Source organism: Bubalus kerabau, chromosome 4 (genome assembly GCF_029407905.1).
Source record: "Bubalus kerabau isolate K-KA32 ecotype Philippines breed swamp buffalo chromosome 4, PCC_UOA_SB_1v2, whole genome shotgun sequence".
Classification (NCBI taxonomy): Eukaryota; Metazoa; Chordata; class Mammalia; order Artiodactyla; family Bovidae; genus Bubalus; species Bubalus kerabau.
In genome coordinates, this window is record NC_073627.1 from 149,222,038 (window position 1) to 149,249,023 (window position 26,986).

Consider the following 26,986-nt stretch of genomic DNA (forward strand, 5'->3'; position numbering starts at 1 on the left):
TACACTGGTCTACCACAGTGAAGATACCAGGCTGACAGAACCTGGAAAGTATGAAGATACAGGTGCTTTGTCTGTATTCCATATGGTGGGATACAAATTACATGAACATACAGGGTCTGCCACTTCAGAAATTTCTTATAATCCAACGATCTGTGTCAGATGACAATGTGTCCTTTAAAATGAAGATACACAAGAATCCAGTACCAGAGGTTGCCTCCATTGTGGAGACCGAGGTAGCTGGATGGTAAGTGCAGGAAAGGAAATCTTTTCTGTAATTTTACTGTACACTTTTTTGCACTTTTTCAATTTAATGCCATGTGTACTAGTTACTGACTCAAAATAATAAACAAACAAAAATAAGGTGAATGATAACTGCTGTACCTACCTCACACCCACTAAGAGGCAAAATGCTTGGCTGATACCTCTGGGATTCTAAAGGTAACATGTACTACATGGGTTTCAGACCACTCATTGGCTTATCCATTTGCCACAAAAAGAGAAAATATGGGTAGGGCCCAGAGCAACAATCACTACACAGCTTATCTGTCCATACTGAAGTGCTCTGCCACTCAGCTATGACCCAGCTCTGGTCAGCTACGACACCCTATGCTCTTGAAAACCTGTGTGGAAGATATGGATTCTGGAAAAAGCTTATAACAGCCCTCAGTGACTGGACTGATTTCCAAGCCACAAAGCTGGGTGTACCCAGCAGCACTCTATCATCATGTGCAAATTACGCCTGCTTGGTCAAAATGCATGAATGAGGTTTCTGGATGCTATCTGTATATGTCTTGCTTGCTATGTCATATAACTTTTAAAAATTCCCCTCTCTTTTATTTCCCCTTCTACTACTGCATATATAAAGTATATTATTAGTGGATAGATTTGCTAAAAATCTATAATTTACAAAAAATAACAAAGATGGGAAGAGTAACTGACATTATCCAGAACTCTTGGACTTGAAGCTAAATGTATTAACCAGGCATTACTTTGAATTATCTCCCTTTTTGGAAGGAAGAGAGAGCTAAATTATGTTAGTGGAAAGTGTTTTAAAAATTCTGTGTATGGAAAGCAATAGGTTTGAATGTCCTGAGTAACCAACATGAGACAGTGGATATATCTGTTGTTTTTGCCCCCCAACACCCTATCCTGTTCTTTTAATGCATAGTCAGCCCTCCTTATCTGCAGGTTCTGCATCTATATGGATAGAAAAATTTTTTAATTCCAGAAGTTTCCAAAAAACAAAACCTGAATTTACCATGCACCCACTACTATATTCATAACTTTTATCTTATATTTACAACTATTTATATAGCATTTACATTGTATTTTAAGTAATCTAGAAATGATTTAAAGTATATGGAAGAATGTGTATAGGTTATATACAAGTATTATGCCACTTTATATAAGGGAATTGAGCATTTGTGGATTTTGGCATCTGTGAAGGTCCTAGAATAAACACCTTGCAGATATAGAGGGACAACTACATATGCACCTCACTTTTGCTCTGAAGAACTTCCCTTCTCTTCTGCATAGTTTTAATGAGACTAAGGTTTGCCTCCTCAGAACTGGAAGAGTTACATGGGTCTAACAGATACAACTAACAACTAGGAAATACACTATACAGATAAAACAAGTTTATGCACTTTTGATCTGACATAAACCATATACTTTCACTCAATAAGGAGAGTAATTTATAATGATCTCACTCAAAACACAAATTATGGGGCACAAGTGAAATTCTGTTTATGATGTTTATTCTTCTCTTTTTTTTGGGAACTGCTCAATAAGTATGTTCCAGTATACAAAAAAAAACAGTAGAGAAAACAGCCAAATGTACCCTATGTACCCTTTAACCAGTTCAAACAATTATCGAGATTTTCCATTTTTAAAGCAAAGCACAGATACCATATCACTTTACTCAAAATACCTTTATTTATATCTTTTTTTAAAAGACTTTAAAAAAAAGAAACTTAACTACATCTCTTTCATATCCAATAAAGCCACCAATAATATCTAACAGCCCTTCTATGTTCAGATTTCTTAAAAAATTCCCTTTATATTTGGATTGTTTATATTACAATCCAAACAACATCAACACATTGCATGCAGTCAATACTGATATCTTTCCTTTAAGCTGTAACAAAACAATGTAAATCTCGAACCTGTAACAAGTATCCCACTTTTATTTGTTTTAACCTTTTCATTTAACCCCTGGAGAAACCAACACATATGACCTACAGAATTTCTCATACTTGTACATTTAGCATTCCTGTGGTATTGTGTGATGTGTTTTGTTCTCTTCTTTATTGCTCATAAACTGACAGCTAGATCTAGAGGGTTCATTAGATTCAGAGTCAATTCCTTTGCAAGAATATTTCACTTGTGGATTTGTGTTCTTCAAATTAATTGAGAAGGAATACATAATTTGGTAGTCTCACATATCATAATGTTGAAACTGATGAGTGGTTTCAGGTATTATCAACCAAATCCATCCATTATAAAGTTCACCACCACTTTTTCGCTAATGGCTTTAGAATCCACTGATGACATTTTAGGTCCATTAGAGGATGATAAATACTGATTTTTCTAATTTTATCCATTCTCCTGTGTTTATATTTCTTGATGTTTAGAAGCTTTATATTTTTAGGTAGTCAGATTAACAAAATTTTCCTTGAAACTCCAAAGTATGCCTCCACAATCCTGTGAAACTGACAAAAGTACTGCTAACTTTTTACGTTTTATCAGGCTCTTTTAGCCACTCTAAAATGGCTGGAGGTAAAATCTATAACACGTTCTCTTGATTAACCAGGATAGGTGAGGCAGACAAAAGTACGATACAGACTATATTTAATGTAAACATACTTAGTTAAAATTGTACCCAATTTCAGTTCTATTTCAGACTAGAGTTAAGACCAACCTTCCTGCTGAAAGTTACTCTATAAGGCTATGTGAAACATACAAACATAATTCAAAATCATCATCAGCAAGAGACTGTGGAATTTTCAGAGCAAGATCTTGGCACATAAGGTTGCACAGGCCAAAGGAGACTTTTCCAATCCTGCAGAGGTGGTTAAATGGCAAAGCAGCTCTTTTGACAACTTTACTAGAGAGTAAAAGTAGGAGGCCAAGCCTGTCAAAGTGAGGTCCTGGTAAACCACCTCACAATGAGGACTGCACCCACAGAGATGCACCCTGAGACCATGGGTAGCCCAGAAATGAACTCGTCAACATAGAGACTATAGCCTAGCTATGAAACCAAAACTTAATTAAAGTGGTCCCAGGTTACTAATGCTGCTAGGCACCTGGAAGATGCAAACAACTCCTTCTCTGAAAAAAAGTAATATCATCATAGTTTTCTAATTATTTCTAAAGTTAATTTTTCAGTATATATGCCCACATGGATATCTCTGCCTATATTAATTTCATACAAACAACTAGTGAAATATTATTTAGCATTTTTTATTTAAGAGCATAAAAGAAAGGTGGATGATCAATGACATTTCTTCAAAACTCAGGATTTTATCAAGCATTTTCCATACACACAAACCCCCCAATATGTACTAATATAGCAAAAGCAAAGGGCATAGACAGTTAGAAGGAAATCTCCCTTTTCATTTCTTAAATATACAGAATCAAATCATGTTTTCACCTTCTCCACATACAGAGACTAAAATTAACAGTAACTGTTAGTCTCAGTTTATGCTTCCCAAAGAAAATAAAATCAGCTTCAGAAATTCTCATGTAGATTGAACTAAAGTAACAGTCCTATGAGCAGAAAGACCTGGACATCCGAATAGAAGTGACTAACCTGTGAAAGACTCCCATGTGCTTGTTCATGTCCCTGTTTCCTGCTCATCAGAGGAAAGCAGGAGGTGGGAGGGGAAGGAACAAAGTAACAAGGGAAACCAGCCTTGGGGTCCTTCAAACATCTGAGATACTGAAAAGAGAGTCCAAATGTCTCAGGTTTGGATCAAGGGCATTTGTCCTTTCCCCCTCATTTATAAACTGGTCAAAAGTTACTTTGTTGCTTGCTAAAGCACTTTTTTATGAAGTCAAATCACCATGGCACAAAGATACAGGGTCTATAAAGGTTCATACTGAAAGTTGCCAAATTGACAGGGCTCAGATTCAGAGTGTAGCAGGTGAGAGAGGTAATACTTTAGGGCTAAAAGTTCCCCATTTACATTGGCTTCTTTAGAAAAGCTTCCCATGTAGCTCAGTCAGTAAAACATCTGCCTGCAATGTGGGAGACCTGGGTTCAATTCCTGGGTCAGGAAGTTCCTCTGGAGAAGGAAATGGCAATCTACTTCAGTATTCTTGCCTGGTGAATCCCATGGACATAGGAAACTAGCAGTCTACAGTTCATGGGATCGCAAGACTTGGACACGACTTAGTGCTATTTTTCTTTGGAAAAAAGGATATAACCAAAAATTTCATAGAAATGTTTACACAAGGTATGAGGAATTCACCAAGCATAATTCATTAGATTGGAAGAAGGAAATAACAGCATCAAAACACTTAAGCACTGTTGGAAGAAAGGTAACAAAAAATAAACAAATGGGAGATAGACTGGAGCAAAGTGCCCTAATTCATTAAAAATAAAAACATTTCCCTTAATTTAGTAATCAAGCACTGTTAAGAACCTGGCAAGGGACTGCCCTAAAAGAGTGGTTCTCAAATTATCTTTCAGAAAGCAAAGTAGGCTCCTAAAGTTGTGTGTTAATACCTGAGTATTTACACAGCCTCAACGTCAAACAGCCACAGGCAGGGATGCACAGGATGTTGAGTCTACCACAGTGCTAGGACCAGTGACCACTAGTGGCGTGAGCAACTTCAGCCTCTCGTTTAACGTTATGTGACATTATTTTCCTCTCCTAAGTTACTAAGCTTCAGGGTGAAAAAATACACGCTCTATAATCTAACCTGTGATATTCTGGCCCTCAATTAGCATTGCAACTGAATGACACTTTCACATCTCATGTGGCAGGTCCATCTAGAGACATCCTAGAGCTTAGGTGGAAAGGAAGTGGAGGAGGGGTGTATTGGGAGATAAGTATTAGCAGATACAAACTGTCACATATCACATACAGAATGTATAAACAACAAGATCCTACCATATAGGGCAGGTAACTATAGTCAGTATACTGTGATAAACCATAATGGAATAGAATATGAAAAAGAATAAATACATATGTATGTGTACGTGTGTGTGCATGTATAACTGAATCATGTTGCTGTATAGCAGAAATTAACAGAACACTGTAAATCAACTATACTTGAATAAAATTGAAAAAAAAAATTTTTTAAAGCTCAACACTAATCATTAGGTAAAGGCAAATCAAAACCACCATGAGATATTACTTTAGACCCCTTAGGCTGGCTATCATCAAAAAAAAAAAAAAAAAAATAGCAAGTGCTGGTGAGAATGTGGAGAAACTGGAACCTCAACTGCTAGTGGAAATGCAAAATAGTATTGCTGTGTAAAAATGGTATGGTGGTTACTTTTAAAAAATTAAACATTGAATTACCATCTGATCGACTTCTATTACATACCCAAAATAATAGAAAGTAAAGACTCAAATAGATAATTTTTTCCTCATACTCATAGCAGCATACACAATAGGCAAAAGGTATAAACGACCCAAATATTCACCAAAAGATGGATGGGTAAACTAAATATATAAATATATACAGTGAGATATCATTCAATCATAAAAAGGAAGGAGTTTCTGACACATGTATGGATGAACCCTGAATCCATACAATGTTAACATTATGTTAAGAGGAATAAGCCACACACAAAATGACAAATACTATATGATTTCACTAATAGGAGATACTTACAGAGTAGTCAAACTCATAGAGACAGAAACAGAATGGTGGTTGTCGGGGGCTGAGAGAAACAGAGAAGGCAGGGATTTACTGTTTAATGGGTAAACAGCTTCAGATGGGAAGATGAAAATATTCTAGAGATGAATGGTGGTGATGGCTGCCCAACAATGTGAATGTAATTCAGGGCTGCTGAACTGCACACTTTTTAAAAGTGGCTAAAATGATAAATTTTATGGTTTGTCTATTTTACCACAATTAAAAAAAAAAAAAGAATAGACCAGCAGTGACTCCAGTCAAAGCTGAGGTAGGACCTGGAGCACATCCTGCATTCCAGTCATGCCCTTCAACCAAAGCCCCCTCCCTCAGAATAATTCCATAAACACTGCTGGTTGCCCATCCAATAGCCTTAACCCCTCTACTGCTTCTTTGCTAAGAGAATCAGTTTTGTCCAGAAATCTCATAGCTATTGAGTCTTGGGGAAGGCTGGGATCTTCCCAAATACCAGGGGTGAATCTTTTTTTTTTTTAATTGACGGATAATTGCTTTACAGAACTGTGTTGGTTTTGGCCAAACATCAACATGAATCAGCCATAGATATACATAGGTCCCCTCCCACTTGAACCTCCTTCCCACTTCCCACCCCATCCCACTTCCTCCAGGTTGTTACCGAGCCCCAGTTTGAGTTCCCCGAGTCATACAGCAAATTCCCATTGGCTATCTATTTTACATATGGTAATGTAAGTTTCCATGTTACTCTCTCCACACATCCCACCCTCTCCTTCCTCCCCAACCCTCCTCCCCTATATCCATAGGTCTGTTCTCTGTCTGTGTCTCCACTGCTGCCCTGAAAATAATTTCATCAGTACCATCTTTCTAGATTCCGTATATATGTGTCAGTATATGATATTTGTTTTTCTTTTTTGGACATACTTGGCTCTAGGTTCATCCACCTCATTAGAACTGACTCAAATGCATTCCTTTATATGACTGAGTAATATTCCACTGTATATATGTACCATAGCTTCTTTATCCATTCATCAGTCAATGGACATCTAGGTTGCTTCCATGTCCTAGTTGTTGCAATTAGAGCTGTGATGAACAGTGGGATACATGTGTCTTCTTCAATTTTGATCTCCTCAGGGTACATGCCAAGTAGCAGGATTGCTGGGTCATATGGTGGTTTTATTCCTAATTTTTTAAGGAGTCTCCATACTGTCTTCTGGGCTTCCTTGGTAGCTCAGCTGGCAAAGAAGCCACCTGCAATGCAGGAGACCCCAGTTCAATTCCTAGGTCAGGAAGTTCCCATGAGAAGGGACAGACTACCCATTCCAATATTCTTGGGCTTCTCTGGTGACCTAGACAGGTAAAGAATATGCCTACAGTACAGGAGACCTGGGTTTGATCCCTGAGTTGGGATGATCCCCTGGAGGAGGGCATGGCAACCCACTCCACTATTCTTGCCTGGAGAAGCCCCATGGACAGAGGAGCCTGTGAGCTACAGTCCATGGGGTCACAAAGTCAGACATGACTGGGCAACTAAGCACGGCATATACTGTATTCCACAGTACTGTATCAATCTACATTCCCACCAACGGTGCAAGAGGGCTCCCTTTTCTCTACACCCTCCCCAGCGTTTGTTGTTTATAGACATTTTGATGATGGCTATTCTGACTGGTGTGAGGTGATATCTCATTGTAGTTTTGATTTGTATGCCAATAATAATGAGCAATGTTTGAGCATCTTTTCATATGTCTATTAGCTATCTGACCATGAACTCCTTATTGCCAAATTCAGACTTAAATTGAAGAAAGTAGGAAAAACCACTAGACCATTCAGGTATGACCTAAATCATATTTCTTATGACTATACAGTGGAAGTGAGAAATAGATTTAAGGGCCTAGATCTGATAGATAGAGTGCCTGATGAGAATGGAATGAGGTTCATGACACTGTACAGGAGACAGGGATCAAGACCATTCCCATGGAAAAGAAATGCAAAAAAGCAAAATGGCTGTCTGGGGAGGCCTTACAAATAGCTGTGAAAAGAAGAGAAGTGAAAAGCAAAGGAAAAAAGGAAAGATATAAACATCTGAATGCAGAGTTCCAAAGAAGAGCAAGAAGAGATAAGAAACCCTTCCTCAGCGATCAATGCAAAGAAATAGAGGAAAACAACAGAATGGGAAAGACTAGGGATCTCTTCAAGAAAATCAGAGATACCAAAGGAACATTTCATGCAAAGATGAGCTCATAAAGGACAGAAATCGTACGGACCTAACAGAAGCAGAAGATATTAAGAAGAGATGGCAAGAATACACAGAAGAAATGCACAAAAAAGATCTTCACAACCCAGATAATCACGATTGTGTGATCACTTACCTAGGCCCAGACATCCTGGAATGTGAAGTCAAGTGGGCCTTAGTAAGCATCACTACGAACAATGCTAGTGGAGGTGATGGAATTCCAGTCGAGCTATTCCAAATCCTGAAAGATGATGCTGTGAAAGTGCTGCACTCAATATGCCAGCAAATTTGGAAAACTCAGCAGTGGCCACAGGACTGGAAAAGGTCAGTTTTCATTCCAATCCCAAAGAAAGGCAATGCCAAAGAATGCTCAAACTTCCACACAATTGCACGCATCTCACATGCTAGTAAAGTAATGCTCAAAATTCTCCAAGCCAGGCTTCAGCAACATGTGAACCGTGAACTCCCTGATGTTCAAGCTGGTTTTAGAAAAGGCAGAGGAACCAGAGATCAAATTGCCAACATCCGCTGGATCATGGAAAAAGCAACAGTGTTCAAGAAAAACATCAATTTCTGCTTTATTGACTATGCCAAAGCCATTGACTGTGTGGATCACAACTGTGGAAAATTCTTCAAGAGATGGGAATACCAGACCACCTGACCTGCCTCTTGAGAAATGTGTATGCAGGTCAGGAAGCAACAGTTAGAACTGGACATGGAACAACAGACTGGTTCCAAATAGGAAAAAGAGTTCATCAAGGCTGTATACTGTCACCCTGTTTATTTAACTTATATGCAGAATACATCATGAGAAACGCTGGGCTGGAAGAAGCACAAGCTGGAATCAAGATTGCCGGGAGAAATATTAATAACCTCAGATATGCAGATGACACCACCCTTATGGCAGAAAGTGAAGAGGAACTCAAAAGCCTCTTGATGAAAGTGAAAGTGGAGAGTGAAAAAGTTGGCTTAAAGCTCAACATTCAGAAAACAAAGATCATGGCATCCGGTCCCACCACTTCATGGGAAATAGATGGGGAAACAGTGGAAACAGTGTCAGACTTTATTTTTCTGGCCTCCAAAATCACTACAGATGGTGATTGCAGCCATGAAATTAAAAGACACTTACTCCTTGGAAGGAAAGTTATGACGAACCTAGATAGCATATTCAAAAGCAGAGACATTACTTTGCCAACAAAGGCTCGTCTAGTCAAGGCTAAGGTTTTTCGTGTGGTCATGTATGGATGTGAGAGTTGGACTGTGAAGAAGACCGAGCGCTGAAGAATTGATGCTTTTGAACTGTGGTGTTGGAGAAGATTCTTGAGAGTCCCTTGGACTGCAAGGAGATCCAACATGTCCATTCTGAAGGAGATCAGCCCTGGGATTTCTTTGGAAGGAATGATGCTAAAGCTGAAACTGCAGTACTTTGGCCACCTCATGCGAAGAGTTGACTCATTGGAAAAGACTCTGATGCTGGGAGGGATCAGGGGCAGGAGGAGAAGGGGACGACAGAGGATGAGATGGCTGGATGGCATCACTGACTCGATGGACGTGAGTCTGAGTGAACTCCGGTAGCTGGTGATGGACAGGGAGGCCTGGAGTGCTGCGATTCATGGGGCTGCAAGGAGTCGGACACGACTGAGCGACTGATCTGATCTGATTAGCCATCTGTATGTCTTCTTTGGAGAAATGTGTGTTTAGGTCTTTTTCTCACTTTTTGATTGAGTTGTTTGTTTTTCCAGTATTTACTTACATGAGCTGCTTGTATATTTAAGAAATTAATCCTTTGTCAGTTGTTTCATTTGCTATTATTTTCTCACCAGGGGTGAATCTTGATTAATGAGACCAGTGGATCTCAACATTTTGTTCTCAGACTCCCCTTTATAGTCATACACATCACTGAGGGCATTACTGACAACTTTTATTTATGTGAGTTATATATATCAATATTTACCACATTAGAAATTAAAACTAAGAAAAATTTAAAACCCAAGAATATATTCCACTAGCTGGAATACATTCCAGAGCAATGACATCACCATAAATCAAGAACTCTTAACAACTCTACTGTAGACTAGTGAGAAAATTAGAGTAAGAAACACAAATGGCGTTTTAGCACCACTATGAAAATGGTTTTGCCCTCATCAGTCTTCTGAAAGTTCTCAGAGATACCCAACATCACATTTTAAGAATGGCTGGTGTACTCCAGTCATGGTATTTCCATTTGGCTTTCAACTAACTATAGGAATGGGCAATGTTATACAACTCTGGACAATAAGAACTGAGCTTCCACTGGAGAATATTAGTGGATAAATTCACTTTTCCCCCGTATTATACACTGCAATCTTCTTGTTACCTAGGGATTCAAGGAGTAAGCAATCTAACATGCTGCAAACAGCAAAGCAGAAAGATGGACCTGGGTCCCCTCACTAGCACAGCTAAGGGAATGAAGCAGCCAACCTTGGAATCTTACTTTTTGTTTAAGCCACCTTTTATTGGGTTTTCTTACAGTCAAATGTGTTCTCGCTGGCACATCTCTTCAGAACCTAGTTTGCTGAACACATTCTGAAAACCAAGGCTATGTATGTAGCTGGCACACAGTAGAAGTTCAATAAATATCTGCTGACCAAACATGTGAATAAATAAGTAAACAAACAAATCCACTAAGGCTGCTGTAGAGGAGAGACTCAGATAAAATGCTGGCTTTGGGGCTGACAGAAAGACATGCAGTTCCCATATTGTCAACATTTAAAACGAAGTTCACTATAAATCTCATAGTATCAAAAATGGCTGTGTATTATATACATGTCAGGGTGGCCAAAAGGTTCTGAAATTACTTTCATTTGGTCTGCACAATCTCCCAGTATGAGAGGTAAGTCTACATTTGCCAAATATAGACCATAACCTACTCAGTGGCAACCTGATAAAAAGCACTGTTTTGGGTTTTTTTCCCCCCATTTTCCCTGAGTTTGAATCAACTGAAGTCACTTCTCCCATGAAATAAGCACTACACAGAGATTTACGGACAGAAGGCTAGAAAACACAGTGTTTATGGAAGAAGGAAAAGAGACAAATATCTAGCCTCCAGTCAATGTCATTAACTAGGGGTACAATGGCCTTATCAGAAACTACTTAAAACCTCCATTAAATATAATCAAATATAAAGTTAAGAAATTTATGCTCAACTATGCTTAAATTTGACAATATCCTTCCTCTTCCTTACTGAAACCCTGATACCAGTATTCTTAATTTACTTTTCAATGTTTCTTTGCTTCATTACTTTAAGCAGGATTGATAAATTTGTCCATGTATTTGTAGCTTTCTTTAAAAAATTTCACAATAAAGTATTCTTGCTCCCATAAAGTGCTTATGAAAGAAACAAATGATACACATTTTCCTGTTAAAACAATGAGGTTTTAAGAAAAATTCCACTAGGAGGAGCTGGCTTTTTCTCTGTTGAGTCAGGAGTGTTTTGTCTCTGAGACACTCTAATCAAAAACACAGACCTGAAATTTGCAGATAATTTCAAACAAACCCCAATCATAAACAAAACCTGGACCAAAGAAATCAGAGGAGGCAACTGCAATCCAGGTGCAGAGTGTACATACTCTTCACTCAGTTTTGCAAAGAATTAAGGAAATTTAACCTAGCAGATAACTTTCTGAGGGGTTACTGAGCTCCATTCTCCCATCCATGCCCCAAGCCACGTGGGAAAACGAGATGCTCTCTGGATCTGGCCTCCAAATAGAAACATCCCTTTAGGACTGCTTGCCTTTGAAGCTGCTCAGATAGAAACTCCTGACCTTGTTTTCCATCAGAGCAGCAAGGACCTATCACTGAGACTCGAGAAGTATCAGTCTTCCCACATACATTCTGTTAGAAATAGTGGTGACTTACTTTCATTGCATTCTTGTCCTCAATTCTCTTAACTGACAGACAGTAAGACTGCAAGCTTTCAGTAAGACTGGAAGAAAAATGGGCCGAGAAGCACATTCGATATTAAAATATTAGAAATCTTCTTGCCTTTGTCATTAGTAACTTGGCTCCAAGTTATTTCTGCCTCTTTCCATCCTTGGTTCTACTCATAATTTATTACTAAATAAACAAAAACAAAAAATCCCACATATTTATTGGAAAACTACCATATGACAGGAACTCTAAAAACACTGCAAATAAAAAAATGGCAGCATTCCCATTTCCTCTCAAGCAACCCATGGCTAATGAGGAAATCATGAACTGCAAACAGATAAAACATAATTCTTTCTGGGAAGGGCTGGGAGAGAAGAAAACATGGAATGCTGCAGACAGCATCAAAAAGGGGCACCCCAGCCGGCCAGGAACAGCACTCACTCACTCTCTCATTCACACATATTATTTACATTTTCACCTCTGTTCGGTTTTCAGCATCTAAAAGCAGTGCTACCTGGCACCAAGACAAACACAACTGCAGGCTCTGACATCTTAAGACACTATTTAGTTAGAACTGTGGGTGTTTGGAAACAATTGAATTCTTAAAGTTACCATCAAAATAAAAAATAAAAAGTGAAATCCTTGTAGAGAACCATGGCATCCTAATAAATCCCACCTGCTTAATCCCACTCATCTTTTTGGGTCTGCAAGCCTCTGAAGGAGGAGTTTAAATGATTGTATGCTGTGGGTCACTGAACTGAAACAGAAAAGCATTTTTGTGGTTAGCTTTTAGTACTATGTAAAACCAAATATCTCACGTTGTTTCCTTTAAACCCTCAGCCCATGTGACCTCCAGTTAAGATGGCAAGTAAATTCACTCCTTGATAGATCCCCTCTGCCCCAAACACAGCAAAGAGGGAGGAAACAAGAAGAGAAAATCAAGAGGATGCAAGCAAGTTCAAAAACAATAGAAAAATTTCTGTCTAATAGGTATGAGGCAGAAACAGAGTGGAGTAAATCCTCAGAGTTAAAGCCTTTAGCCTCCTAAGCTCAGGATCCAAAAACAAGCACTGTAACTGGAAGCATGAAACCTACAAAAGCTGGTGGTAGTTCAGTTGCTCAGTTGAGTCCTACTCTGTGATCCCATGGACTGCAGCATGCCAGGCTTCCTTGTCCTTCACTATCTCCCGGAGTTTGCTCAAACTAACCATAACCCACCAAGAACAGAGTCAGACCTAGCATCCTACCTGAGGCAGGGTTGGAGGTGAAACTGGAGGAGGGCTCCTCCATTCCTGAAAGAAGACTGGTTATCTCATACGGAGCTGTGGCCTAAGGAGGAGGGAGAATACAGACCAGCCAGAGATGAGGAATTGAATGAAGCAGCCTGTGATTGCCCAAGTAACTGAAACACCACGGCAATTCTGGACTAGGGCTCCATGAAAGCCCCAGAGACAACTATAAATTGCTTTAAACAAGGAAGACTAAGCAGAGAGGGAGAAAGAGAGGCAGAAAATGAATCAATGAAAGCAATTAAAAAATATGCTGCATTCAAAACATGCCATTCAACCAAAGTTCTAAAGTACATGAGGAAATCTAATCCCAATAAAGGCAACTAACAAAATCAGCCATCAAACCACTAATTCATTTCAGATGAAATGAATATTATAAAATAGTCCAACAAAATAAGTATATTTAACTGAATTAAAGACTTAAATTTAAGACCTGAAACCATAAAACTCTTAGAAGAAAGCAAGCAGTAAGCTCTTTGACATCGGTTTCTAGGAATTTTTTTTTGATCTGTCTCCTCAGGCAAGGGCAACAAAAGCAAAAATAAACAAATGAGACCACATCAAACTAAAAAGCTTTTACACAGCAAAGGAAACTATCAACGAAACAAAAAGGCAACCAACTGAATGGGAGAAGACATTTGCAAATGATATATCCAATAAGGGGTTAATAAACAAAACATATAAGAAACTCATACAGCTTGATATATTTTTAAAAATCCAATTAAAAAAATAAAGGACATGAAGACATCTTTCCAGGGAAGACACAGAGACAGTCAACAGGCACATGAAAATATACTCAATATCATTCATCATCAGAGAAATGCAAATCAAAACCTGTCAGAATGATTATCATTAAAAAGATAACAAAGTATAAATATTAGTGAGGACGTGGAGAAAAAGGATCCCTAGTACATAGTTGGTGGGAATATAAATTGGTACGGCCACTATGGAAAATAGTATGGAAGTTTCTCAAAAAATTAAAAATAAAACTACCATATGGCCCAGCAACAACACTTCTGGGTATTTATCCAAAAAACCCCCCACTAATTCAACAAGATATATGCAAACCAGAGTTCACTGCAGCATTATTTACAATAGTCGAATATGGAAGCAACCCAGAAGTCCATTAATACATAAATGAGTAAAGATGTGAGACACATACAAACAGACACATACACACAACGGAGAAGCACGGATGCAGACACACACACAATGTAGTATTACTCGGCCATAAAAATGTATGAAGCCTTGCCATTTGAAACAACATGGGTGGATCTATTCATAGAAGATATTATGCTAAGTGAAATCAGTTAGATAGAAAAAGACAAATAACCACAAAATTTCATTTATACGTGGAGTCTTAAAAGGTCCGTATAGCCAAAGTTATGGTTTTTCCAATAGTCATGTACGGATGTGAGCTGGACCATAAAGAAGGCTGAGCACTGAAGAATTAATGCTTTTGAACTGTGGTGCTGGGAAAGACTCTTGAGAGTCCCTTGGACTGCAAGATCCAACCAGTTCAATCCTAAAGGAAATCAATCCTGAATATTCATTGGAAGGACTGACGCTGAAGCTGAAGCTCCAATACTTTGGCCACCTGATATGAAGAGTGGACTCATTGAAAAAGATCCTGATGCTGGGAAAGGTTGAGGCAAGAGGAGAAGGGGGTGACAGAGATTGAGACGGTTGGATGGCATCACTGACTGAATGGACATGAGCCTGAGCAAACTCAGAGAGATAGTGAAGAATAGGGAAGCCTGGTATGCTGCAGTTCAGGGGTTGCAAAGAGTAAGACACGACTAAGTAACTGAACAACAACAACAAAAACACCACAAATGAACAAATAGAACAAAACAGAAAAAGACTCATAGAAACACAGGAAAAAACTAGTAGTTGCCAGAGGAGAGGTGAGTAAGTAGAAAGAGCAAAATAGGTAAAGGGGATTAAGAGGAACTACCAACTTCCATTTATAAAATAAATAAGTCATGGGAATATAATATACAGCACAGTGAGTATAGTCAGTAATACTGTAATAATTCTGTATGGTAAGAGATAGTAACTAGACTTACTGTGGTCATTATTTTGTAATGTATAAAAATATCAAATCACTATGATATACACCTGAAACTAATACAACATTGTAAGTAAATTATATTTCAATTAAAAATCAAAATAATTGTATTTAAGATGTTAAAAACCTAATTAAAAATAAGAAATTATAAAGCACAAACTCTGAGTTAAAACAATAGATGATTAAAAAAGAATCAATTAAAAATTATTTAAGTGAAGAATACAGTCATTAAAATTAAAAATGCAGTACACAAGATACTTTAGGCAAAACTAAAAAGCTAGAAAATTTGAAGACAATACTATGAAACTCACTCAGAATGCAGCCCAGAAAGAAAATCAAAAATTATGAGAGAGAAGTTAGGAAACATGAAGGTTAGTTTCACAAACATCTAGAAGGTGTCACAGCAAAACAGAAAAAAACAAAGTGAAGAGAATGGAAGAGAAACAATATTTAAAGAGATAAAAGCAAGAAATATTCAAGAAATACATGAGTTCTTAGATTAACATTACATTCTAAATACCGAAAAAGACAATTTCAATAATTACAGATATATAAGGAGCTCAGCCCTGTCCTCTGTGATGACCTAGAAGGGTGGGATGGAGGGGGGCCTATGGAGGAGGGGATATATGTATACTAATAGTTGATGCAGATGTGGTACAGCAGAAACTAACATGACATTGTAAAACAAGTACACTCCAACTTAAATAATAATAATAATCAGGTAAATAAATCAATTTTTAAAACCCACACAGACTAAAATATTAACTGTCAAAAGAAAATCTCAAAAGCTACCAGAAAGCACCCTGAACATCACTGGATCTGCTGGGTTTCAAGGCTCAAGAGGCAAGTCGCTAGAGCTGCAGCTGAGACAATGGGGAATTAAGCAGCTCAGAGCAGCATGCTCATGTTGAGGCAAAAATCCCATGAACATTTTGCCACTTTCTTAACAGCTGCTGGATACAAAGTGAAGTGATTGTCTTTCATTTTAGAGACAAAAAAGTTCCTGAAAAAGCAGAACCTTAAATGTCTCTAAAAACTTCTAGCAACATGAGATTTGTCCAACCTGGAATGATATGTAGTCTGGATTTAAATTTCTCTTTCTTGCCCACCATGTTTCTGCCAGCAGCACCTAACATGGACTTCTTTGGATGTCTTGTTCATCATGGTATCACAACCAGCTTCAGACCAATGGACTCATTATACATACAGCAAAAGAACTGAGACAAGGAGCTAAAGCCTACAGGGTTCAATGTCAGCTTTAGTTATTATCAGCTGCTATTTGAACTTGATGTTTTTCATCTTTGTTCCTTCACCACTTATAAATTTCTTTACAACATATTATTTCATTCCATTCCATCTTGTCTGGAAGCATAAAGAAACAAGAATGAAAGCCTGAGTTATCTGGAAAGGATAACAGATGTTAACTGGAGGATAACAGATGTTATCTGAAGTTATCTGGAGGATCACAGATGATTTCCAATAGAACAACTGGTCTCAGAAAACTGGTAATATATAACACATATCATAACTGTTTAGATAAAGACTAGACTAATCACTTTGCCTACAAAGGTTAATATAGTCAAAGTTATGGTTTTTCCAGTAGTCCTGTATGGATGTGAGAGCAGGACAATAAAAAAGGCTAAGTGCAAAGAACTGATGCCTTCAAACTGTGGTGCTGGAGAAGACTCTTGAATGTCCATTGGACTGCAAGGAAATCCAACTAGTCAGTCCTAAAGGAAATCAACCCTGAATTTTCATTGGAAGGACTGATGCTGAAGCTAAAGCTCCAGTACTTTGGCTACCTGATGCAAAGAGCTTACTCACTGGAAAAAGACCCTGATGCTAGGAAAGACTGAAAGCAGGAGGAGAAGGGGACGACAGAGGATGAGATGGTTGGATGGCATCACCGACTCAACGGACATGAGTTTGAGAAAACTCCAGGAGATGGTGAAGGACAGAGAAGCCTGGAGTGCTGCAGCCCATGGGGTCACAAAGAGTCAGACACGACTGAGCGACTGAACAAGAGTCATCAATTTTTCATAAAGGTTAGTGAACCTCTCATTTAGGTTCCCCTGGAAAGCAGAACTCGGGCAAGCTAAAGAAGGTAAGAGACCTGAATTTGCCTTACTTCCAGATATAAAATCTCTCACTAAAACCACCCACATCATGCTACCCAAGTGGTATACCTGGTAGTCACTCAAGGGGATCAAGAGGGACAAAGGCTCTAGAACTAGCCACAGGGTCTCAGAAATTTTCTAAAAATTTTGTTATATTATGGCACAAGAGCACCACCTACTGAAATAGTTCCAAGGGACAATTTATCCATTTATAGAAAAACGGCTTGTTCTATACCCACCTCTAACCAACTGTTTACCTTGGCTTCAAAAAAACATGACTGTGGAGGGATGGACTTCAAATCATTTCAATATAACTGGCTGTGTCTCTTTCTTGTTTAAAACTAGGGTCCTTGCCAAGACCTCCTGAAAAAGGAATCGTTGCCCTCATTTTTGCTTTAATAACCATAGTAAAATGAGTCTTGCTACTATCAGTGTCCTCTTTCCCTCCTACTCAGCTTCAGCTATCTCAGTGAATACTCTTATTTCTAGATCTCTTTCCCCATCTGTTTTCCAAGAAGCAGAGAAAACTCAAGGGGGCAACCTATGGGTTCTAATGAGTCTAGAAAGGATATATATCAAGTCATTCAGTCAAATTTTAAACCACACAAGGCACAATACTAAGACTGGGGAATTGTGCTTTTTTTCAAACTCATTTGAAGATGATTACAGTAGCCCCCCTTCCCTCAAGGAGCTTAAAATATACACAGAAGTTCTAGACCAGCAAAGCTGGAGGCCAAATGAGCTGCTAGTAAAATACAGAAGAAAATACACAGAGAAGGACAGTTTGGGGGGTTGTGTAACTAATATCATAGTAAGGCAGATTGTTTCTACTATGCTGCATATATACAGAATAAAGCAAAAGCCATGGCAAAAATAGAGCTCTTTCTGTAGCCCCTCAGGCTTTCATGAAGCTCTTAGTTACTGCCAGTTACAAAATCCTTGACCCAGACTTAATTGAACAGCTCACATAAATTCTAGCTTATATGTCATGTAGTCTTGTTACTTTTTATTGGTCCAATGGGGGTACTCTGTTTATGAGCCATTGTATGCATAACCTCTAACCAGGCCTTAAGTGTGATGAAAAAGCAGCAACTCATGTTTACTCCCAATCATGTCGTGCATTCTGTCGTCAGTTACTGTCAGGGTTTCCATCATAGCCAAAGTACACACACGAAAATAGAGGGGATCCTCTACACGGCACAACCATGGAAGAAATAACACATCGCCCCAAAACGCCAGTCATCTGATGCCTGTAAGAGTACAAATTTGTTAACTTGGGAATCATTGAAAATTTCAAAGCAATAAATATGTCTTTATTCTATTTCAATTGCTTCGTAGAATAAAAGAGGATACTTTAGAACAATTCCAATCAAAGTTCTCTCGTGTTCATACATGGCTATGCTAAGTGCAGTTTGCACTATATGGTGTGCTTGTTAAAGCCCCGCAGCAACGGGAAACCAGAGCAGTGTCATAGAAAAGGTAAATCCAACTGAATGTGAAAACCTCAGCAGAGAGACTTGCTGGAAAAGAATGAGGTTATACAAGAAAGAGGCAAATTCTAAGATAAAAAGCAACCAACTAGTTGACAGAAATAAAGCAGGAAAAAAAAAAAAAAAACCCATGTGATTGACAGGCCCATAGAATTGGGGGAGGGGGGGGGAAGACATAATATTGGGTTTTATTTGTCCAATATAAAATAGATATTATTAAAAAATAATGTTAGACAACAGAGGGGCTTCCCAGGTGGCTCAGTGGTAAAGAATCCACCTTCCAATGCTGGAGATGCAGGTTCAATTCCTGGGTTGGGAAGATTACCTGGAGAAGGGAATGGGAACCCACTCCAATATTCTTGCCTGGAAAATCCCATGGACAGAGGAGGCTGGTGGGCTATACTCCATAGGGTTGCAAAAAGTCAGACACAACAAAGAGTTGGACAACAATATACCAACAGAGGCCTAGAAAAAATTTAGTAGGTCTGCTAGATTTGACCCCGTTGGGGCCCTCATTAGAATTTCAGATGTCGTGAACATTTGCAGTTACCTCTCCAACACTTATTTTCTACATTCCTCCTCCCTAACAGGAACCTAAAATTTCTTAGCCAGCAGATTTTGGTGAGACAAGAATGAGCCCTGATTGTGTTAAGCAGTGGTTCTCGATCAGGGGCAACTTTGACCCACAGGGGACCTGTGACAACGTCTGATGGCATTTTTGGTTGTCACAACTAGAGGAGCGTGCTGCTGACATCCAGTGCATAGAGGCCATGGGTGCTACTACACTTCCTACAATACACAGGACAGTCCGCAAGACCAGCAACTGTCTGGTCCAAAATGTCACTCCCTCACCCATGCTAGAACACTCAATCACTAGCCCAGGAGTTTCTGAGAACAGACTCTCTCCTTGTCAGATGTGAAGAAGGAAATAAGAGTTCCAGCTGCCGCTCGTAGCTATCTCACCATGATATAGAAGCCAGCCTTAGGATTAAGTGTGGTAGGCAAACACAGGTTTCAGGTGATGGCTTCTTGCCATGAGGGCTCTTAAAAAGATAGGCCACTTTTTGGAAAATAACTCCGTTTTTTCTCCTCATTACATGATCTTTTCATTTCATAGCATATTACATAAATCATTAAAGGCAACATATCGACATTATAATTTCAGATAAAGAATACTCATTAATTCACTCAACACAGCAGTTTCTCGTCAAGAATATGACAGAACAAAAAGATTTTTAAAATTATTCAAACGTGCCATTGCATACATAGTAGCCTAAATGATGGCCCCCGCAAGTGTACGGTCTCCCTGGGACCTGCAATTATTACTTTGAAGGAGTGAATTCATACTCGCTTTGTATGGCAAATAATATGATTAAAAATCTTGAAAGGAAGTACTTGTAATGGATTACCAAGGTAATCCATAAAAGAAATCAGATGTATCCTTGTGAGAAACAGGGAGTATGAGGCAGACACACAGAGGAGGAGACAGGTGGGCAGAGATTGGAGCAATGTAGCCACGAGCTCAGAAGTGCTTTCGCTGGCAGTCACCAGAAGCCAGGACCGGATTCTCCTCTAGTGTCCCCAGAGGGAAAGCAGTCCTGCCAGATTTCAGACTTCTGGCCTCCAGAACCATAAAATAATACCTTTCTTCTGCTTTCAGTCTCTAAATTGGTAATTGTTTGTTACAGCAGCCTCAGGCAATTAATGCAGCATCTTTCAAGGAGGTATATGAATTGTAAACTTATATCTTGCTATTTTTTGTACCAAAAAATACTTCTTCTTTGATGTCAAAGGTGTCCACAATCAGAAGTTTGTTCTGTCAAAGTCCCAAAGGAAAAAAAAAAATAATCACTAAGCACTACTGATATTGAACACATGCCTGAAAATTCATCACCTGACTCTCTGCCGCTGCTGCTAAGTCGCTTCAGTCGTGTCCGACTCTGTGCGACCCCAGAGATGGCAGCCCACCAGGCTTCCCTGTCCCTGGGATTCTCCAGGCAAGAACACTGGAGTGGGTTGCCATTTCCTTCTCCAATCTCTCTACCATCTTGCAAAGAATGGCTCCTTCCCTCTTCTATCAATTCCCACAGCCTATCATGCCACCTCTTTCTTATTTATTGAGGCAACAAAGCATCATTAAATTTTATGTATAAACTGTAATTATTTTCAAAATTTTATTTACTTCTTATATACAAATGCTTTCATTGCTCAATGTTATATTTGTCTATTTGTGCAAAATGTTTGGGTATCTTAGGTTGAAACACATAATAAATTTTTCCATTAAAGTTAAGAGGTAGCTTTTTCTTCCCTGGCTTTTCACTTAGTGACTGCGTTTACAGAAATGAATTATATTTCTATAAATATAGAATAAGATATATTTAAGATATATTTATTTAATATATCTTATGTAAGATACATTCAGATATATTTATTTCATCTATAGTATGATAAATGCCACCTGGTAAGTAGATTGATTTCTTGGCCCTCTTCGTCAATATCTTATCAAGAATATGGGACAAAAAGTTTAAAAAATGGTTCATGCATGCCGTCTCATCTACAATAAGCTAGATGCTACTCCCCCATCTAAAATACATGTCCACATCCTAATCCCTGGAACCTGTTACTATTATTTTTAAGGAAAGCAAGAGTTATAGGTTGGAAATCAGTGATTTGGCCCAGCCCTTTCACATCATTGAAGAGGTAACAGGGGGCATGAGGAATGAAGTACCTTCCTTAGACCATCCATCTGGTTGGAGTCCCAGCAAGAACAGAATCCAAGTCTCCTAGCACCAACTCCCTAGTATTCTACCCAAGGTTTTATGAAAGGACTGAAGAAAAATGTGATGAATAGAGTCAGAAAACAACAAAACTTTTTTTTTCTCTTTTGAGAAAAGATGAAATTGTATAGACATTCTTTAACCTAGAAAAGGGAAGAGAAGGTCTTTCTCGTGGCTCAGACAGTAAAGAATCCTCCTGCAATGCAGGAGACCGGGTTTGATTTCTGGGTTGGGAAGATTCCCTGGAGAAGGGAATGGCTACCCACTCCAGTAATCTTGCCTGGAGAACTCCATGGTCAGAGACTGGTGGGCTACAGTCTGTGGGGCCGCAAAGAGTCAGACACAACTGACTCAGCACACACACGGTAAATGAGTTAATAAATGCCTAGAGGTGAAGAAAACATTAACTGGCTAGAGGCCACCTGATATACACTTATTTTGCACTAATAATAAGACCTTTCTTAAGATCTTATAATAAGACCTTATAAGACTCAACTCAAGGAGTCTTAAAGACTCTCTTACATGAGATTCTACTAGCAGTATCTCAGTTGTAGAATAAAAATTCACACAACTAGTTCAAGTCAAATGGGGGGAGGGAACACATTACAGAAAAGCTACAAACGATCTCATGGATATCTGAGAAAGGAAAATGGAGTTTAGATGAACCAAATGGGTAGTGAAACTAGAAGCTCCAGCCACCGTCTCTCATGGGTCTCTGTGTCTGCTCCACTCTACAGCTTCTCACTTTAGACTAGCTTCCTCTGCGCTTTTGTTCCCTCTGACCAGCACATGGTTTTTATGGTGTAGTTCAGAACCAAGTCACAAGTCCGTATGATCCTTCAGTCAAAGGATTCATCATCATCTAATTAACTCAGACCCTCAGGGTCCATATTCTCAAGAAGAAAATTTAATTGGCTCAATGCATTCAACAAAGTCTCTAAATTGTTTTCTACCCGGTCAGCTGTGCATCCCACAAAGACTGGTGTTTGACAGGTACTAAAGTCTGTGCAGATTCTTCAAAGGCAGGTAGAGCAAAGAGGAAATGATCAGCATGTGCATTACGGTAATCAAGAGTTATATAGCTCTTTTAGTTACGGACACTCAGGAGAATTGCATCATTTCTGTACTTGAGATCTATGGAAGAGATGACCACAATCTGTAAACAGAGAGTAGGAGCCTAAAACTTCCTTCTAGCTCTATGAGTCTATAGCAAAACCTTACTACTTAGGGCTGTATTATCAGGTTTTATCATTTAATATCCAGAAGTATCTTCAATTAGCAGACTATCAGGGAAATCTCAGGAAACGAAAAATCATCTCTGTTATACAATCTGGTCACTGACCTGCCATTACTTCGAGGAAAGGAATAAGAAGAAGATATCAGCAGTCCTTATAGAAGAAAAAAATCCTCTGAACTAACTGTGATCAAAGTACAGTGCAACAGTTGTACAGAGCAATGGAATTATAACAGAACTGGCTCCTTGGGTAATTAAAAAAAAAAAAGGCTGACGGGTTGAGAAGAGGGCAGGATGAATAGGCAGGATACAGAGAATTTTTAGGACAGTGAAACCACTCTGCATGATACTCTAATGGTGGATATATTGCACTATACATTTTTCTAACCCCATAGCAGGTACCATACCAAGAGTGAACCCCAAAGTAAATGATGGACTTTGGGTGATTATGATATGTCAATGAAGGTTCATTAACTGTAACAAATGTACAGTTAATGTGGCAAGGATATTGATAATGGAGGAGGTTGTACATATGTAGGGGAACAAACTATATGGTCAGTCTGTACTTTCCACTCAATTTTTCTAAGAACCTAAAACTCCTCTATAATACAATAAAATAAAAGAGTCTTTTTTAAAGGCCATGGTGACAGGAGCAATTTTGGCTCAACAAAACTCAAATCTACTCTAGACGCTCAAAGAATAAGGTTCAGAAATAGCCAGAGCAGAGTGAAAAAGGTAAAAAATGGATCTCAACTATTATCTGGCAGCAGCTGCAGCCCTCACACCCTATATAGTAAAATTAATCAGTTCCCTGAGTTACAATTCCATAAATTCAGACAGCCAGATGCTTGCTTCCTCCAGACATAGAGGATAATTTGTGTTGGTTATACTATGAGGTATTATCTGCTTCAAAGTCTACTATGTGACTCCTCAACCACCAGGAAATTAAAATACAAAAGCTTTTTATTGTGTCTCCCCCCTAACTCTACCCTCAAGATACTATGTATTTCCAATGTCAACTAAGAATTTCATAAGGGAGAGCTCCTCTCACATGTAAAATATGAAGGTTTTTTGGTTACTTGATTTGTTTATTCATCCAACTTAGACTACAGGATATTCTACAGCAGCACATGCCCTCTGGCATTAATTCCATGGGCCAGATTTTCTTTAAACCCTTCCTCTAACAGATGTTCCTCTCCCTGTCACAAGCAGTCTGATCTTTTTACCTTTCTCTACCTCATTTTCAAGACCACTTGTTTCGAGGCAAGGTGATCTCAAGTAACAGGTTAATTACGTAGGTATGTATGTGCCCAGCCTAAGGTCTAATAATGTGCTACTGATACTGATCCTTCCCTGTCACACCACAAGAACTGTATTTGGTCTGGCAATGCTCAAAAAGTTTAACCATATCTATCTGGTTAAGATAAAAAATTTAAAACATCAAAGAGAGAGTATGAGTCTATTTGCTTAATAACTATGGGTAAAAATCTTGAAAATTTTCACAGCTTAAGCATGATTGTAACCTTTGGCTTAGGAAGCATTACCATGAACAAAGCTAGTGGAGGTGATGGGAGTCCCAGCTAAGCTATTTCAAATCCTAAAAGATGCTGCTGCTAAGTGCTGCACTCAATGTGCCAGCAAATTTGGAAAACTCAACAGTGGCCACAGGACTCAAAAAGGTCAATTTTCATTCCAATCCCAAAGAAAGGCAACACCAAAGACTGTTCCAAATACCACACAATTGCACTCATTTCGCATGCTAGCAAAGTAATGGTCAAAATCCTTCAAGCTAGGCTTCAACAGTACATGAACCAAGAACTTCCAGATGTACAAGCTGGATTTAGAAAAGGCAGAGGAATCAGAGATCAAATTGCCAACATCTGTTGGATCATTAAAAATAGCAAAGTAATTCCAAAGAAACATCTACTTCTGTTCCATTGACTACGCTAAAGCTTTTGACTGTGTAGACCACAAAAAACTGTGGAAAATTCTTAAAAAGATGGGAATGAATATCAGACCACCTTACCTGCCTCCTGAGAAACCTGTATGCAGGGAAAGAAGCAACAGTTAGAACCAGGCATAGAACAACGGGCTGGTTCAAAACTGGGAACGGAGTACGTCAAGGCTGTCAATTGTCACCCTGCTTATTTAACTTCTATGCAGAGTACTTCAAGCTAAAAGCCAGGCTGGATGACTCACAAACTTGAATCAACATTGCTGGGAGAAATATCAACAACCTCAGAAATGCAGATGATACCACTCCAATGGCAGAAAGCAAAGAGGAAACTAAAAAGACTTTTGATGAGGGTGAAAGAGGAGAGTGAAAAAGTGTGAATGTCCTGGCTGATGCTCTCAAGAGTATCAACAATGCTGAAAAGAGAGGCAAATGCCAGGTGCTTATTAGGCTGTGCTCCAAAGTCATCGTCAGGTTTCTAACGGTGATGGTGAAGCACGGTTACATTGGTGAATTTGAAATCATAGATCATCACAGAGCTGGGAAAATTGCTGTGAACCTCACAGGCAGGCTAAATAAGTGTGGAGTGATCAGCCCCAGATTAACATCTAGAAAAATGGCAGAATAACCTGCTCCCATCCTGTCAGTTTGGTTTCATTGTACTGACAACTTCAGCTGGCATCATGAACCACGAAAAAGCAAGATGAAAACACACAGGAAGGAAAATCCTTGGATTTTTTTTCCGAGGGATGTAATACCTACAAATAAAATGCCTGGCAGTGGTGGGGGGAGCGGGGAGGGGAAGAAGAGGGAACAATCCCATTTACAATTGCATCAAAAAGAATAAAATACCTAGGACTAAATCTAACCAAGAAGTAAAAGACCTATGTGAAAAATTATAAGACACTGTTGAAAGAAATTGAAGATGGTACAAAGAAATGGAAAGATATACCATGTTCATGGATTAAAGAATTAATATTGTTAAAATGACCATACTACAAAAGGAATACAGATTCAATGCAATTCCTTTCAAAACACCAATGGCATCTTAGTACTGAAACAAATAATTCCAAAATTTGGGTAGAAACAAAAAGACTTTAGCACAAAACAAATTTGAGAAAGAACAATAAAGCTGGAGGAATCACATATCCTGATTTCAAACTATACTACAAATTTACAATAATCAAAGGAGTATGGTATTGGCACAAAAACAGACATATAGATCAATGGAACAAAAAACAGAGCCCAGAACTGAACCCATATTTATATGGTCAATTAATCTACAACAAAAGAAGTAAAACAATACAATGAGAAAGAAACACCCTCATTAATAAATAGTATTGGGAAAACTGGACAACTACATGCAAAAGAATCAAAGTGGATTACTCTCACACTATATACAAAAATCAACTCAAAATGGATTAAGGCCTTAAATGTAAGATCTGAAATCATAAAACTCCTAGAAGAAAACAGACAGTGGTTTTCAGGAATATATAAATTTTAATATATCTCCTCAGGCAAAGGAAACCAAAGCAAAAATAATTGGGACTGAATCAAATGAAAAACCTTTTACAAAGCAAAACAAAGAGATCATTCAAAAGATGAGCACTGATAACATTTCTGAAGGCACTCACCAAAAATATCACCACCATCTCTTACTCTCCTTAACAGCAGCAATTCACATAAAATTTTACTTTTATATTTAATAATTTCAAAATTTATAAAATGTTTACATTGTTTTAATCAATTGTGAACCAGGAATAATTCAAAAGATAATTCATAAAAAATTAAATGCATAATCTTATATTATATGCATTTTTTATTGCAGAATCTTAACTCTATCACATGTCTATATTCTTGTTTCATTGTATTATACTCAGTCAGGAGAAGTTCCTTCATTTTTGAACCATCTGTCCTGAAAATCTTCAATTTACCTTACTTGCCTCATTTCCAAATGGAGCATTAGTCTTTCCTGCTTCCCTGAGTTCTCTGGCATCCCTTGCTTTTCCCACCCATGATCTACACACATGCCTTCCCATCTCATTTAGACTTTTCTCCATCTACTCTTTTC

General features: G+C 38.5%; 1 protein-coding gene and 1 pseudogene across 4 annotated transcripts in view; one reads left to right on the top strand and one right to left on the bottom strand.

Annotated features, from left to right (window-relative positions):
- FANCC (FA complementation group C) overlaps positions 1–26,986 on the bottom strand; it is a 313,057-nt gene that overhangs the window by 209,689 nt on the left and 76,382 nt on the right. The window contains exon 2 of one of the 4 annotated variants that reach the window (XM_055578994.1): positions 6,852–7,092. The exons of 1 other annotated variant lie outside the window; for it this stretch is intronic. The gene's annotated coding sequence lies outside the window, so the exon portion shown is untranslated. Of the gene's footprint in view, positions 1–6,851; positions 7,093–11,971; positions 12,204–13,230; positions 13,795–26,986 lie in introns of those variants that run through there. 2 more of the 4 variants (XM_055578995.1, XM_055578996.1) reach the window with 2 other exon arrangements.
- Positions 51–25,670, top strand: LOC129651004 (40S ribosomal protein S15a-like; annotated as a pseudogene).